Raw genomic sequence first — 15,625 nt, forward strand, 5'->3', positions numbered from 1 at the left:
AAGCCCCAGGTATGTATAAAACTTTAATTTCATCTGTCTCAGGTTTACTTTGTTACACAGTAGTACTATACTCTACATATGCACTCCTCACAGAGCTGCAGGGAATCCACTGAGAATGCTGTGCACATTGAACACAGAGGTGTTGTCTGTTTACAATCTCCTCATTCCCCTGCAGAGTACCTGCACATCATTCTTACATGTACCCACACTTACATTGCCTAGGGCCTGATAGATGTTCTTTGTTCCGGTTTGTACCTTTTACAAGTACTATTACTAAGGACTAGTTTTAGTCTAAAGGGAATAAATACAGTAGTCTACATATCCTTCTCACTTCAGTTGTCTTGTAAAATTCCTAAGCGTTGGCAGTTATGAGACGAATTTCATGTTACATACTTTTAATCAACAAAATTGTAATATGCAAATTAGAGGAGTCGGAGTCGGAGTCGGTGGAATCCTAAACTGAGGAGTCGGAGTCGGTGAATTTTTGGACCGACTCCACAGCCCTGCTGATTACTGATCCCCGCAGCCTAACACTGCTGTGACACTGATTACTGATCCCCTCTGCCTGGGGTAACACTGCTGTGACACTGATTACTGATCCCCTCAGCCTGGGGTGACACTGCTCTGACACTGATCCCCTCTAGGCTTACACTGCTGTGATACAAGTTACTCAGCCCATCTACTCATGGGGGATTCTCCGGGTTTTCTTTGTTTTCAAAAGCATTTAGTAAATGGCAGTTGCTTCGTCCAACTGCCAAAAAAAAGTGTGCAGTGAGCACAGAGCCTGTCCAGCATTTTTTTTTATAAATCTTTTTCAAGGAGTGTCTTTATAAAGAATAAAGACCATGCTGAGAATCCCCTATGGAGAAAGATGGACTAGCCCAAAACCCGTTGGTTCTGTCAGATTTCTACTACCTACTGTAAGTGACAGCAACAAAAGTAATTTATGCCTCTTTTTTTTTTTTTTTTTTGGAAGAAACATGCTTCTTAATTGTTTGTGTTTTAGATATCTTTTAAATTGTAAGATTTTCATAATAGTGGTCCTTTAAGAAATGGATAACAGGTGGGTTTTAAAGGGAACTTAAAGTGGACCCGAATTAAAAATACAAGATTTCAGAAATAAAATCTATTTTCTAAATTATAACAATAAATAGCAGCCTTTTTTCAGCTGCATGATGACCAATATAAAATATTTTACATTTATTGGAGAAACCCCTCCCTTCCTTTCAAATTGCCGGGACAGAATCCGGCAGACTGGTGGAGTAGATGGTATCCAGCAAAGGAGGAATTGCTAATGGCTTCCACCTGTATAACCCTAGTTATGAAAAGAGAAGGGTGGAAAGCATGCATTGAAATGCTCATAGGCTTGAAGGAGTGTTTATTTATCTTTGTATGTGTCAGAGTACTGCAACTAAAAATGTTGAACTAAAAAAAAAAGTTTGGTTTGGGTCCGCTTTAAGGTGAGAGACAAAAGAAAGCTGACATATTTATTATTTACATTAGGAGTGGCGTCTCTGGTGGGGACTTGACATCAGCAGAAAGGTCTAGGTGTGCCTTTGAGAAGATGGTGGTGGAATTCTGCCATTTGGACGGCGGCATGGTTTTGTTGGTGGACAATTTGATTTAGCAATGCTAGTTCCCTGGCTGTCCCTCTGATCCTGTGTCTCTAATACTTTTAGCCATAGAGTTTGAACAAGCGTGACGATTTGGTGCTCTAACTGAATTGGCTGCATGCTTGTTCAGAGTTGTGACTTGGACACATATTTCCTTTTAAGCAGTACCAGTCGCCTGGCAGTCCTTTTGATCCTGTGTCTCTTAAGTGGCCCATACACTTAACGATTTTCCCACCGATATACAGCAGATTCGATCACTGTGATCGAATCTGCTGTGAAATCGTTGTGCAAACGCTGACGGAACGATCGATTTCCGTTTGAAATCGATCATTCCCGTCGATCCGTCCGTGCTGAAGTTTTCGCTCGATCACCAGCGGGTCGGAAGTGCGTCGATAGCGGCGTTCGAACGACCGACACTAGCGGCAATACATTACCTGCTCCGCCGGCGCGTGTCACCGCTGCTCCTTCTCTGCTCGGCTCCAGCAGGCTTCACTTCTTCCTGTCCCGACAGGAAGTTTAAACAGTAGAGCGCCCTTTACTGTTAAACTTACCCCGGCAGGAAGTAAAGTGAAGCTGGAGCCGAGCACGGAGAAGAAGACATCGGAGACCGGGGGACTCGCGCCGGCCGGATCAGGTAATGTATGCGGGGGGCAGCAGCGGCAGCTCCACAGATTGTGAATTGGTTTCATAGTGAAATCGATTCACAATCTGTTTGCAGTAAAGGCAGCCATACGATCCCTCTCTGATCAGATTCGATCAGAGAGGAATCTATCTGTTGGTCGATCTGATGGCAAATCGACTAGTGTATGGCCACCTTAATACTTTTAGCCATAGACCCTGAACAAGCATGCAGCAGATCAAGTACTCTGACTCAGCTGCTTGTTCTAGGGTGTTGACTCAACTTATGCCAGAAGATCAACAGGGTTGCCAAGCAACTAGCATTGTTTAAAAGGAAATAAATATGGCAGCCTCCATATCTCTCTCACCTCGGGTTCCCTTTAAATGGAACTGGGAGGAAATGTTGCTTTCCGCTAAGATGCAGAGATCAGGAACAGCAGTGCACAGGTGCTAACATCTCAGCAGCTCATCTGGAACTAAACAATAGAATGTTTTTGGCAGGTTTTCCATTTGCCAGTTTATTATTTTCTTCTCTACAGATATCAACATTTTGGGAGGGATTCCTTGCATTGGCTTATTATTTTCTTGTCTACAGTTATACAAAAAAAAACAAAACGATATTTGAAGTCTTTAGACTCTAGTTAGATGTTGTTGCCCGGATGTTGTTTGGTTTGAATTAAAGTGTACCCGAAGCAACATGTGACATGAGATAAACGTGTATATACAGTGCAGAAATATTAAGGGGACCCTGAGTGGTAAATAAAAACAAAATATGGACTTACCTGGAGCTTACTCCAGACCCCTGTAGCCCGTGAGGTCCTCCGGCATCCTATTCTTCCCTCTCCTGCTTCCGCTGGCAGCTCAGGTAATCTAAAGACTGAACCGCGCATGCCGCTTACAGTGACCGGCATGATGATGCGGCGGGGGCATGCACGACTTCACCCGAAGTCTCTGATTCCCGGAGCCGCCAGCAGGACCAGGAGAGGGAAGAAGAGGATGCCAGAGGACCTCGCGGGCTACGGAGGGCTGGAGGAAGTCCCAGATAAGTCCAAATTTGTTTTTATTTACCGCTCATGGTCCCATTTAATAAACTGACTGTTATACTTGTTTGCTGCCTGAAAGAGTTAATTTCTAAGCATGGAAGTGACGGCTTCTGTCTTGTCTGTACCCTGCCAGGAATATAGTAAACCTCATTGATAAGCAGATTACAGCTTAAGTTTTCCTGGCAGAATACAACTTCCGAGAGCAGGGGGAGATGATGGACAGTAGTTCATGTATTTTTATTTTGGGACACTTAATAGGCTGCCACTGAACAGAGACCGCAACACATTCAATCTACTTTGTAAATGTTTAAATATAAAATGAAGCCATGGGATATCTTAAAGTCATTTTTAGGAGTAGGAGGATAAATACAATTATCTCTTCAGTTTATTTTCACCTCAGGTTCACTTTAAGGTTGACTTTAGAGACACTTGTGCCCAGATAATGATCAGTTTGGTAAGCATTTCCTTCCATGCTGTTAGTGACCACAGGACATTGCTGCTTACGGTGACATAACTGTACAATGTCAGGTCCTTGTGATGGGGCTGTGTGCCTAGTGTGTGTGGTGGTGCATAATGGGTCCTTCTCTCTTCTGACAAGCGTCATGTGAGAGGATTTCACGGCCGTCTTCCATGGATGCCTGTTTGTCACTCCTAATGTCACATGCTCTCCTATTCTTGTCACTTTAGTAAAGCTGTAGTTTTATAGACATAACAAAATAATGAATAAATATATGCCAGGTGTCACCTGCCAGGAGCTCTGTCACGCTGTCTATGCAGTCTTGTGATACAGACGGCTCTTCATCACCAAACTGTCCTCGGGCTTCACTTAAAGCAAACCTGTGGGATTGTTGGGGCAAAATTTTCTTCTGGGTCCTCCAGAGCATCCTGTCCGCCTTCGTCTCGCTGTTCTCGTGCTGGAACCTTAGACATTTGCGGCCTGCATAGTAGCATGGAGCCACTGATCAGGCTTCACAGAAAACGCCAAGCCTCTTTGGCATCGTTCACCTGAATTATTCAGATTGGGCTGAGTGTGCCAAATTGGCCACTTCCACACATAACAGAATTCACATGCAATTTGCGTTTTTTGCAACTTTACATTCGCTGCACATCTAATGCAAGTCAATGGCAAAAGTAATGCTATACACGCAGGGGTGGTTCTTCCATGAAGCAGTGCGAATCGCGTGCCTCAGGGTGGCAACAATTAGAGGGCGGCAAGAGGCGTGTCCCCTCCTCGCACTTCCCGTCTCTCACCTCCCGAGATGCGCGGTGCTGCTTCACTCACCTGCTCTCAGTGTTTCAGCGATGGGATCTCTATCCTCCTGGCCTGTATTCTTTATCCGTGGCTACAGCGGTGCCTCATGTGACACGTGCAGCCGGGTCACATGCAGGGCTGTGGAGTCGGTACAAAAATCATCCGACGACTCAGTTTTTGAAACCCAAAATGGCTCTGACTCATTAGTATAATACTTACCTGGGCTGTGGATTTTGTACAAAAATCATCCGACTCCTTAGTGCGAGAAACCACGACTCCAACTCCGAATCCAGGTACCCAAAATTACTCCGACTCCACAGCCCTGGTCACATGAGGTGCCCCTGTAGTCAGAGAGGAAGCAGGACTTCACATGTAGCTGGTGATCCCATCGCTAATCTGCTGAGTGTGTGAGTGATGCAGGGCTGGTGCAGCACAAACCTGGCATCCTGAGGATCAGCAGGGAGGAGATGCTGTATTGGAGGAAGCAGGGCGTTAAGTGTATTGTCAGTTCCTGCAGTGCACATCGTGAGGTCTCTCCTCTCTGGTCTGTGAGGGCGTCCTCACAATGTATTGCTTTAGGCAGCAAAAAGTCTAGATACAAACCAATCCCTGTATACCAACCATTCTAAAATGTATAAAACCCTACCCGGCTGTTTATAACAGCCACAAATGGATGCAAGTGGGATGAATGGTCCTTTAACAGTGTCCCCTCACGTTTTTAGCACCTTCCCATGACAACTTGGCACTCAACTCACTAAGCATTACTGCATTTGGTAATGCAGAAAACAGCTGATATTACTGTTTTTCAATTTATTGAGGCTATTACTGACCGAGGTAAATGACTGACTTGTTCAGTAAATACTACAATAAATGTCAATTCGCAAAGATTAGATCATTCGGTAAGGGCTCTTTCACACTAGAGCCCTTTCTGTGTTTCAACGCAAAGTTGAAACTTTGCTTTAACCAAGGTAAAATGAAAGTCCATAGACTTTTATTTTACCTTTCACACCCGACTTTTCACTTCGATGTGTTGCGGTTCAACGCACCCGGGAGCATTTTATTGTCGGGAATCAGCGGTTTCCCGTTGGAAGCTGTTATGGGGTAATGGCCATTTTTAAAGAGAACCTGAACTGAAAATAAAAAGTCAAAATAACCATACACAGGTCATACCTACCTCCTGTGTAGTCTACTACTCAATTTCTTTCTCCTCTCCTGTGTCCTGTTTGTCCACTGTGATCAATAGATTTCTCCGTCCTCCATTTTGAAAATGGCCGTTACCCCATAACAGCTTCCTGGTCAGCACACTGTTAAACTGTAACATCGCCCACTCGAGCCATAGGAAAACATGGACATTACCTTGCACACTCAGTTGTAACTGACAGCTGCTTATACAGTGGAGGAAATAATTATTTGACCCCCTCAATGATTTTGTAAGTTTGTCCAATGACAAAGAAATGAAAAGTCTCAGAACAGTATCATTTCAATGGTAGGTTTATTTTAACAGTGGCAGATAGCACATCAAAAGGAAAATCGAAAAAATAACCTTAAATAAAAGATAGCAACTGATTTGCATTTCATTGAGTGAAATAAGTTTTTGAACCCCTACCAACCATTAAGAGTTCTGGCTCCCACAGAGTGGTTAGACACTTCTACTCAATTAGTCACCCTCATTAAGGACATCTGTCTTAACTAGTCACCTGTATAAAAGACACCTGTCCACAGAATCAATCAATCAAGCAGACTCCAAACTCTCCAACATGGGAAAGACCAATGAGCTGTCCAAGGATGTCCGAGACAAAATTGTAGACCTGCACAAGGCTGGAATGGGCTACAAAACCATTAGCAAGAAGTTGGGAGAGAAGGTGACAACTGTTGGTGCGATTGTTCGAAAATGGAAGGAGCACAAAATCACCATCAATCGACCTCGCTCTGGGGCTCCACGCAAGATCTCACCTCGTGGGGTGTCAATGGTTCTGAGAAAGGTGAAAAAGCATCCTAGAACTACACGGGAGGAGTTAGTGAATGACCTCAAATTAGCAGGGACCACAGTCACCAAGAAAACCATTGGAAACACATTACACCGCAATGGATTAAAATCCTGCAGGGCTCGCAAGGTCCCCCTGCTCAAGAAGGCACATGTGCAGGCCCGTCTGAAGTTTGCCAATGAACACCTGAATGATTCTGTGAGTGACTGGGAGAAGGTGCTGTGGTCTGATGAGACCAAAATAGAGCTCTTTGGCATTAACTCAACTCGCTGTGTTTGGAGGAAGAAAAATGCTGCCTATGACCCCCAAAACACCATCCCCACCGTCAAGCATGGGGGTGGAAACATTTTGCTTTGGGGGTGTTTTTCTGCTAAGGGCACAGGACAACTTAATCGCATTAACGGGAAAATGGATGGAGCCATGTATCGTGAAATCCTGAACGACAACCTCCTTCCCTCTGCCAGGAAACTGAAAATAGGTCGTGGATGGGTGTTCCAGCACGACAATGACCCAAAACATCCAGCAAAGGCAACAAAGGAGTGGCTCAAGAAGAAGCACATTAAGGTCATGGAGTGGCCTAGTCAGTCTCCGGACCTTAATCCAATAGAAAACCTATGGGGGGAGCTCAAGCTCAGAGTTGCACAAAGACAGCCTCGAAACCTTAGGGATTTAGAGATGATCTGCAAAGAGGAGTGGACCAACATTCCTCCTAAAATGTGTGCAAACTTGGTCATCAATTACAAGAAACGTTTGACCTCTGTGCTTGCAAACAAGGGTTTTTCCACTAAGTATTAAGTCTTTTATTGTTAGAGGGTTCAAAAACTTATTTCACTCAATGAAATGCAAATCAGTTGCTATCTTTTATTTAAGGTTATTTTTTCGATTTTCCTTTTGATGTGCTATCTGCCACTGTTAAAATAAACCTACCATTGAAATGATACTGTTCTGAGACTTTTCATTTCTTTGTCATTGGACAAACTTACAAAATCAGTGAGGGGTCAAATAATTATTTCCTCCACTGTATATAACTGACAGCAACTGGTATATTTCAGTTCTGACAATATATTGTCAGAACTGGAAGGGATCACTGTAAGAAGAAAATGGTGAGCCTTTGAGAGGAACAGACGGTGAGGTTAGTATGTAATATTCATTTGCAGCTATGTCGTGTGTATTGTAAATAAGTTTCCTCACTTCAGGCTACCTTTAAAATGGAGGACGGAGAATTCCATTGATCAGAGGACAAATGGGACACAGAAGAGGAGAAAGAGACTAAATGTATAAACCATCGTTGGTCTCCGCCCCCCCCTCATTTTTGACTGTGCTGCTGTAGTTTATTGGAGATTATTACTTTGGTACACAAAATGAATTACTTACCTTTAGGCTAGGTCCACACTTGTCCAGTTGCCAAACGGATCAGTTTTTGCTGCATTGCGGGAAGGGATGTGGCGAGCCCACCCACGTAGTAGCATGGAACCCGCAGCGTGCTACTGCGCAAGCAGGCTCAGTCAGACATTTCGCGCACTTCAACCAGGAAAAGGAGTTGCGCAGCCCTGAGGTGAAGGGGTCCACGCGCTCAGAAATGGGGGGGGGGGGGTGGTAGGGCCCTGGAAGCCTCGTTAGGATCCTGAGGCTTCCCTCTCTAAGGCCTAGTGCACACCAGAGCAGTTCGACTGCGTTTTGCGATCCGCTTGCAGCTGTGGATACGCTTGGGTAATGTATTTCAATGGGCTGGTGCACACCAGAGCGGGAGGCGTTTTGCAGAAACGCATACTCCCGGGGTGAGGCATTTTTTGGGATTGTGGAGGCGTTTCTGCCTCAATGTTAAGTATAGGAAAAACGCAAACCGCTCTGAAAAACGCCTGTTCAGAGCGGTTTTGCCGGTGTTTTTGTTACAGAAGCTGTTCAGTAACAGCTTTACTGTAACAATATATGAAATCTACTACACCAAAACCGCTACACAAAACCGCAAAACGCTAGCTGAAACGCTACAGAAAAAGTGTTTCAAAATCTGCTAGCATTTTGCGGATCTGCTAGCGGTTTTTGGTGTGCACCGGGCCTAAGTGGTAAGTGATAGATTCTGCTCTCTTGGGTTCGCTTTAAATGGTTATCTGTCTGGAAGTTGGTGTTAGAGGGGCAACCAAACACTTGAAGCAGGTAGAGAAGATAAACCCTTCTCCACTTGGGGTGTCCCCGCAGAGGTCAGAATGGACTCCTTCACCTAGCAGTGCGGGGGGGGTTGTACATGCACATAAGGGTAAAGAGGTGCCCATGAGTAATACTAGATTAAAAACACTAAAAGTAAAATAAATGAGATGACTTACCTTGAACAACATTCTTATACATCAATAAGGTTTGTTTGCACAGGCAATGTGTTTTGTGGGTCTGAGCCCGCTTCCTCAGGCCAGTAAAAATTACAAATGGTTAATGGCCAAAAAGCATCGAGCTTTAATGATTTTTACTGTTGTTTAGGTAAGCCAACATACAGTCCTGGCCAAACGTTTTGAGACTGTCAAAAATATTAGTTTTCACAAAGTTTGCTGCTAAACTGCTTTTAGATCTTTGTTTCAGTTGTTTATGTGCTGTACTGAAATATAATTATAAGCACTTCATACGTTATGCAAAGAGTAAGTATTTGCAGTGTTGGCCCTTCTTTTTCAGGACCTCTGCAATTCGACTGGGCATGCTCTCAATCAACTTCTGGGCCAAATCCTGACTGATAGCAACCCACTCTTTCATAATCCCCTTTGAGTTTCTCAGAATTAGTTGGTTTTGGTTTGTCCACCCACCTCTTGAGGAATTACCACAAGTTCTCAATGGGATTAAGATCTGGGTTGTTTCCAGGCCATGGACCCAAAAGGTTAACGGTTTGGTCCCTGAGCCACTTTGTTATCACTTTTGCCTTATGACACGGTGCTCCGTTGTGCTGGAAAGTGTATTGTTCTTCACCAAACTGTTGTTGGATTGTTGGAAGAAGTTGCTGTTGGAGGGTGTTTTGGTACCATTCTTTATTCATGGCTGTGTTTTTTGGCAAAATTGTGAGTGAGCCCACTCCCTTGGATGAGAATCAACCCCACACATGAATGGTGGCAGGTGTGAGCGCATGTGCACGCACAGTGAGGCGAAGACTTTTGGAAGATGCCCTGGTGTCAAGAAGGGCAGCAAAGTAGCCACTTCTCTCCCCAAAAAACATCAGGGACAGATTGATCTTCTGCAGAAAATATGGTGAATGGACTGTTGACGACTGGGGCAAAGTCATATTCTCCGATGAAGCCCCTTTCTGATGTTTGGGGCATCTGGAAAAAGGCTTGTCAGGAGAAGAAAAGGTGAGCACTACCATCAGTCCTGTGTCATGCCAACAGTAAAGCATCCTGAGACCATTCATGTTTGGTGTCGCTTCTCATCCAAGGGAGTGGGCTCACTCACATTTTTGCTAAAAAACACAGCCATGAATAAAGAATGGTACCAAAACACCCTCCAACAGCAACTTTTTCCAACAATCCAACAACCGTTTGGTGAAGAGGAATGCATTTTCCAGCATGATGAAGCACCGTGTCATAAGGCAAAGGTGATAACTAAGTGGCTCGGGGACCAAAGCGTTGAAATTTTGGGTCCATGGCCTGGAAACTACCGAGATCTTAATCCCATTGAGAACTTGTGGTCATTCCTCAAGAGGCGGGTGAACAAACCAAAACCAACTAATTGTGAGAAACTCAAGGAAGTGATTATGAAAGAGTGGGTTGCTATCATTCAGGATTTGGCCCAGAAGTTGATTGAGAGCATGCCCAGTCGCTTGCAGAGGTCCTGAAAAAGAAGGGGCAACACTGCAAATACTGACTGCATATATATCTCATGTAATTGTCAATAAAAGTTTTTGAAACCTATGAAGTGCTTATAATTATATTTCAGTACAGCACATAAACAACTGAAACAAAGATCTAAAAGCAGTTTAGCAGCAAACTTTGTAAAAAAAACTAAAATTTTTGACAGTCTCAAAACTTTTGGCCAGGACTGTAGTTTCATAACCCTGTTGCCTCTTTACCTCTCTGTAGTTATTTTCTACCAAGTCCCAACAGTAATTGTTAAGCCCCTTCCATGCCGCCATTGTTGAGCACCACTGTGGATAACTTAATTCTGCTAAATACAAGGCAGCGAGTGGTAGTCATTGGTTGCTGCTGCTGGGTAGCTGTGCCGTATGATGCAACGATCTGTGTGATGCAGCCGTAAGCCTGACTAGCTGGCTGCAGTCCTGTTACCATGTCTTCTGCTTAGACTCTTCCCCTACACGTGATTGCAGACAGAACAGTTACTTGGAGACTTTCACATTAATCAGCTGACCTGTTTCTCCATGAATTGCACTTTGGATGATTTTCTGCAGAACAAAGTCAACTATTGCTTATCCATCAGATATTTGCTCAAAGCAGCGTGGTGATTAGGGGGGCAAAGTCTCATAAAACCAGTTCAGATCAGCCACTATTCAAATCCATGGTCTTGATCTTGTCAAGGTCTTATTTAGAGTGAGGAGTAATTCTGTGCCAATCACCACACTCTTAATCCAGTCAATATTGAAACAGGAACTCCTCAGGTTATTGTGTAAGCACAACTTTACTGAAACTGCAAGGAAATCATAACACACAACCAGGCTTAGTCATGATGGTAAATACAAACCACTGCATTGTGCCACATATTGGACCACAGAAGGATGCAAAGGCGCCCTTCCCTGTGTATGGTACAATGGAGTGGTTTCACTAAAGCTGCAATTACACAATACTCTGACCACAGCAAGGACAGGAAAGACCATGCCGGAGGTTTTGAGGATTCCGCTTCCATTATTCTGATAAGACTGTGTTGGGTATCTGATGCCAAGAAATATGAATAGGGCTTTGCTGAGATTTCTTCAGACATAGAAAATGTTTGCAACCCAATCCTGGCTTCTCTGCCTAGTAAGCTAGTTGAATAGGCAACCCACTGTCAAGGTGGTGAGTAGGCTCAGCTGTGCCCACCTGTGTGGCAGAGGGAAGAGGTGGGTAGGGCCTGCTGTGTGTTCACTAGAGAAGACTGACTGGTCTCTAGAGAAGACTGAGTGGTCTGAACTGGTCAAAATTCTATGTTTTCTGTTGCTTGATAAATTGATTTAGTTGCATGAGACATGAGTTATTTATACTGAGATTGCTTAGAGCCCCTTTTTGGTTACTTTTAAGGCTTATTTACCTGAGGAAGTGGCTCTGCCCCAATGCACCGCAGCGGCAGAGTGCGCCGAAAGGGTCATAAGCGTAGCGCTTCGACGTACTCCCAGCTAGACAGGTAGTACGTCACTGGGATTCCCGGCTTTCCCGTCACATCACCGCCAACATATTTAACCACTTCAGCCTAACTGGACAAGCATGCACGTCCAGTGTAATTGTGGAGAGCGCACCACCAGTTTATTACTAAATGAGGCAAATGTGGTATCATTTTATCCGGGACGAGTTGTAGAATACATTTTAGTGCGTTCTAAAGCTTGGGTGCACATTACATAAGAAATGGGTAGGGACAAACCCAATCCAACATTAAAAAGTTAATTTTCAAAATTATGATCAAACTTGGGAAAGTATAGCTACACAAGACATATGGGGTAACATTTTAACCATGATAAGCAGTAGAATATATTTTAGGGTTAAGGGCTATGCCTTGTGTATTCTTTTTAGTAACAAACTGAATCAAAAGCAAAAACATTTTTGTATATTCTGTACCAAAACCAAGACTTGTAAAATGATAACAAAGTAAAAGAATATAAAAGAAAATGCTGTATATTCTGGCATATAAGACTACTTTTTGACCCTTGAATATCTTCGGAAGAGTCAGGGGTCGTCTTATACGCCGGGTGTCATTGATGCCGGGTGATAAGCCCTATCCTGTTACCGCCTCTCAGATCTCACTGCTGAGGACTGTAGTAAAGCGGCGCAGGCGCACATGTGTGAGATCTGAGAGGCAGAGAAGGATGTAAATAGGATACAAGGGTGGGCAAGACGGGTGACAGAGTCGTGTTTTATGGGTACAACGCGATCTATTCTTCCATACCGCTCTGATAAACAGGTAGACAAGGAGAGCTGGCCAATCCACTTGGGGAGAGGGAGAGTTGACCAATCCGAACAGTCAATCGCCTATATATACTGGGTACCACATACAGTACAGGAAGTCCGACAGTAACGGGCTGTTGACTTTGCAATGGCTTGGCTGCAACTCAGACACTTGCGATGCCAGGGGATAACTAGTGGCTGGATAGTGTACTGATTAAGGGCACCGCCTTTGACATGGGAGACCATGGTTTCACTCTTGGCTAGGGTCAGTTCCTATTCAGTAAGGAGTTCAAAGCAAGACTCTCTTAACACTGCAGGGTGGACTCTTGAGGGTGTCCCAGTGGCTGCAGCTCTTGAGCACTTTGAGTCCAACAGGAGAAAAGCGCTATAAAAATGTTCAGATTATGAAATATGCATGCAGAAAGGGTAACGCAATGAAACCGGTGTAGTGTAAAAGGGGCCTGAATGTTTCCATCATCGAAGGTAAGCTTATACTGTAGTTGCCTTCCTTCTAAGCAGTTTTTAGGTTTTTTTTTTTTGTTTTGGTTTTTTTTTTCCTGTATACTTTTTTTTTTATTGGGCTCCTCCAGTCACTAGCTACATAGGCTTATCTTTGTGTTCACAAGAGAATACTGACTGGTCCCCCTCCCAGATTAGAGTTGGTCCACACTTGTCCAGTTGCAGATCGGATCCGTTTCAAATGGATTCATTTTTCAAAAAAACCCAAAACATTTTTCTCTCCCTGTTTTTCTGTTTTTTTTTGTTTTGTTTTTTTTTTGTTTTTTTTGTTTTGCAGCATGCATTTCCAGCCCGTGGAAAGGTGTCTCCAGCCCTGGCCGTGTCAGCGAGCGGGGAAATTGCTTCCTTGCGTTCCACCGCTCGCCGCATCACTTCCTGCAATGCCGCCCTCTGTACTTCATTGGGTGGCATTGCAGAAAGTGACGCGGTAACCGGTGGAACACAAGAAAGTAAGTTCCCCGCTTGCTGATACATTGATTTAAAAACCGTTTTTAAAAAGAAACTAGCTGGAGGGGGAGTGGGTAAGGGGGGACCCGGGTAAGGAAGGGGGGGGGGGGCTTCCTGAGAACTATTTTCCAATTCCTGTGAATTGGATACATATGTAATCGCTGCCTCGAGACTTGGGAGCAGGATACACCTTGTATGGCTTATTCTGCTGCTGCACAAGTTCCCGGCGGTGTTGATTACTATTCCCCCTCTAGGTCCACGTGGATAGTGGGGAATAATGTACAGTGGCTTGCAAAAGTATTCAGCCCCCTTGAAGTTTTCCACATTTTAACACATTACTGACACAAACATGAATCAATTTTATTGGAATTCCACATGAAAGACCAATACAAAGTGGTGTACACATGAGAAGTGGAATGAAAATCCTACATGATTCCAAACATTTTTAAAAAATCAATAACTGCAAAGTGGGGTGTGTGTAATTATTCAGCCCCCTTTGGTCTGAGTGCAATCAGTTGCCCATAGACATTGCCTGATGAGTGCTAATGACTAAATAGAGTGCACCTGTGTGTAATCTAATGTCAGTACAAATACAGCTGCTGTGTGACGGCCTCAGAGGTTGTCTAAGAGAATATTGGGAGCAACAACACCATGAAGTCCAAAGAACACACAAGACAGGTCAGGGATAAAGTTATTGAGAAATTTAAAGCAGGCTTGGGCTACAAAAAGATTTCCAAAACCTTGAACATCCCACGGAGCACTGTTCAAGCGATCATTCAGAAATGGAAGGAGTATGGCACAACTGTGAACCTACCAAGACAAGGCCGTCCACCTAAACTCACAGGCCGAACAAGGAGAGTGCTGATCAGAAATGCAGTCAAGAGGCCCATGGTGACTCTGGATGAGCTGCAGAGATGTACAGCTCAGGTGGGGGAATCTGTCGATAGGACAACTGTTAGTCATGCACTGTAAAAGTTGGTCTTTATGGAAGAGTGGCAAGAAGAAAGTCATTGTGAACAGAAAAGCATAGGAAATCCAGTTTGCAGTTTGCCACAAGCCATGTGGGGGACACAGAAACCATGTGGAAGAAGGTACTCTGGTCAGATGAGACCAAAATAGAACTTTTTGGCCAAAATGCAAAACGCTATGTGTGGCAGAAAGCTAACACTGCACATCGCTCTGAACACACCATCCTCACTGTCAAATATGGTGGTGGCAGCATCATGCTCTGGGGGTGCTTCTCTTCAGCAGAGACAGGGAAGCTGGTCAGAGTTGATGGGAAGATGGATGGAGCCAAATACAGGGCAAACTTGGAAGAAAACCTCTTGGAGACTGCAAAAGACTTGAGACTGGGGCGAAGGTTCACCTTCCAGCAGGACAATGACCCTAAACATAAAGCCAGGGCAACAATGGAATGGCTTAAAACAAAACATATCTATGTGTTAGAATGGCCCAGTCAAAGTCCAGATCTAAATCCAATTGAGAATCTGTGGCAAGATCTGCAAACTGCTGTTCACAAACGCTGTCCATCTAATCTGACTGAGCTGGAGCTGTTTTGCAAAGAAGAATGGGCAAGGAGTTCAGTCTCTAGATGTGAAAAGCTGGTAGAGACATACCCTAAAAAACTGTCAGCTGTAATTGCAGCAAAAGGTGGTTCTACAAAGTATTGACTCAGGGGGCTGAATAATTACGCACACCCCACTTTGCACTTATTGATTTGTAAAAAAAAAAATGTTTGGAATCATGTATGATTTTCGTTCCACTTCTCACATGTACACCACTTTGTGTTGGTCTTTCACGTGGAATTCCAATAAAATTGATTCAGGTTTGTGGCAGTAATGTGACAAAATGTAGAAAACTTCAAGGGGGATGAATACTTTTGCAACCCACTGTATGTCCTAACAACTAGGTTATGCCGCTGGTTAGGTGAGCTTTACTTAAAAATAACCCTGTGAACAGCATCCTGGCATGGGGTTCTTTAAAGCAGTGGCTGGATAGTGCACTGGTTACAGGACAACTGAACTGAGAAGGAGATGGAGGCTGCCATATTTATTTCCTTTAAGCAATATCATTTGCCTGGCTATCCTTCTGA

The 15,625-nt window shown here is 44.1% G+C and overlaps 1 protein-coding gene across 4 annotated transcripts in view; it reads left to right on the forward strand.

The window, feature by feature from the left end:
- The window catches only part of MROH1 (maestro heat like repeat family member 1), a 228,522-nt gene that overhangs the window by 5,977 nt on the left and 206,920 nt on the right, over window positions 1–15,625 (forward strand). Inside the window, exon 1 of one of the 4 annotated variants that reach the window (XM_068237841.1) lies at window positions 783–920. The exons of the other annotated variants lie outside the window; for them this stretch is intronic. The gene's annotated coding sequence lies outside the window, so the exon portion shown is untranslated. Of the gene's footprint in view, window positions 1–782; window positions 921–15,625 lie in introns of those variants that run through there. 4 annotated transcript variants of the gene reach the window in all.

The sequence above is a fragment of the Hyperolius riggenbachi genome, chromosome 5 (genome assembly GCF_040937935.1).
Source record: "Hyperolius riggenbachi isolate aHypRig1 chromosome 5, aHypRig1.pri, whole genome shotgun sequence".
Classification (NCBI taxonomy): Eukaryota; Metazoa; Chordata; class Amphibia; order Anura; family Hyperoliidae; genus Hyperolius; species Hyperolius riggenbachi.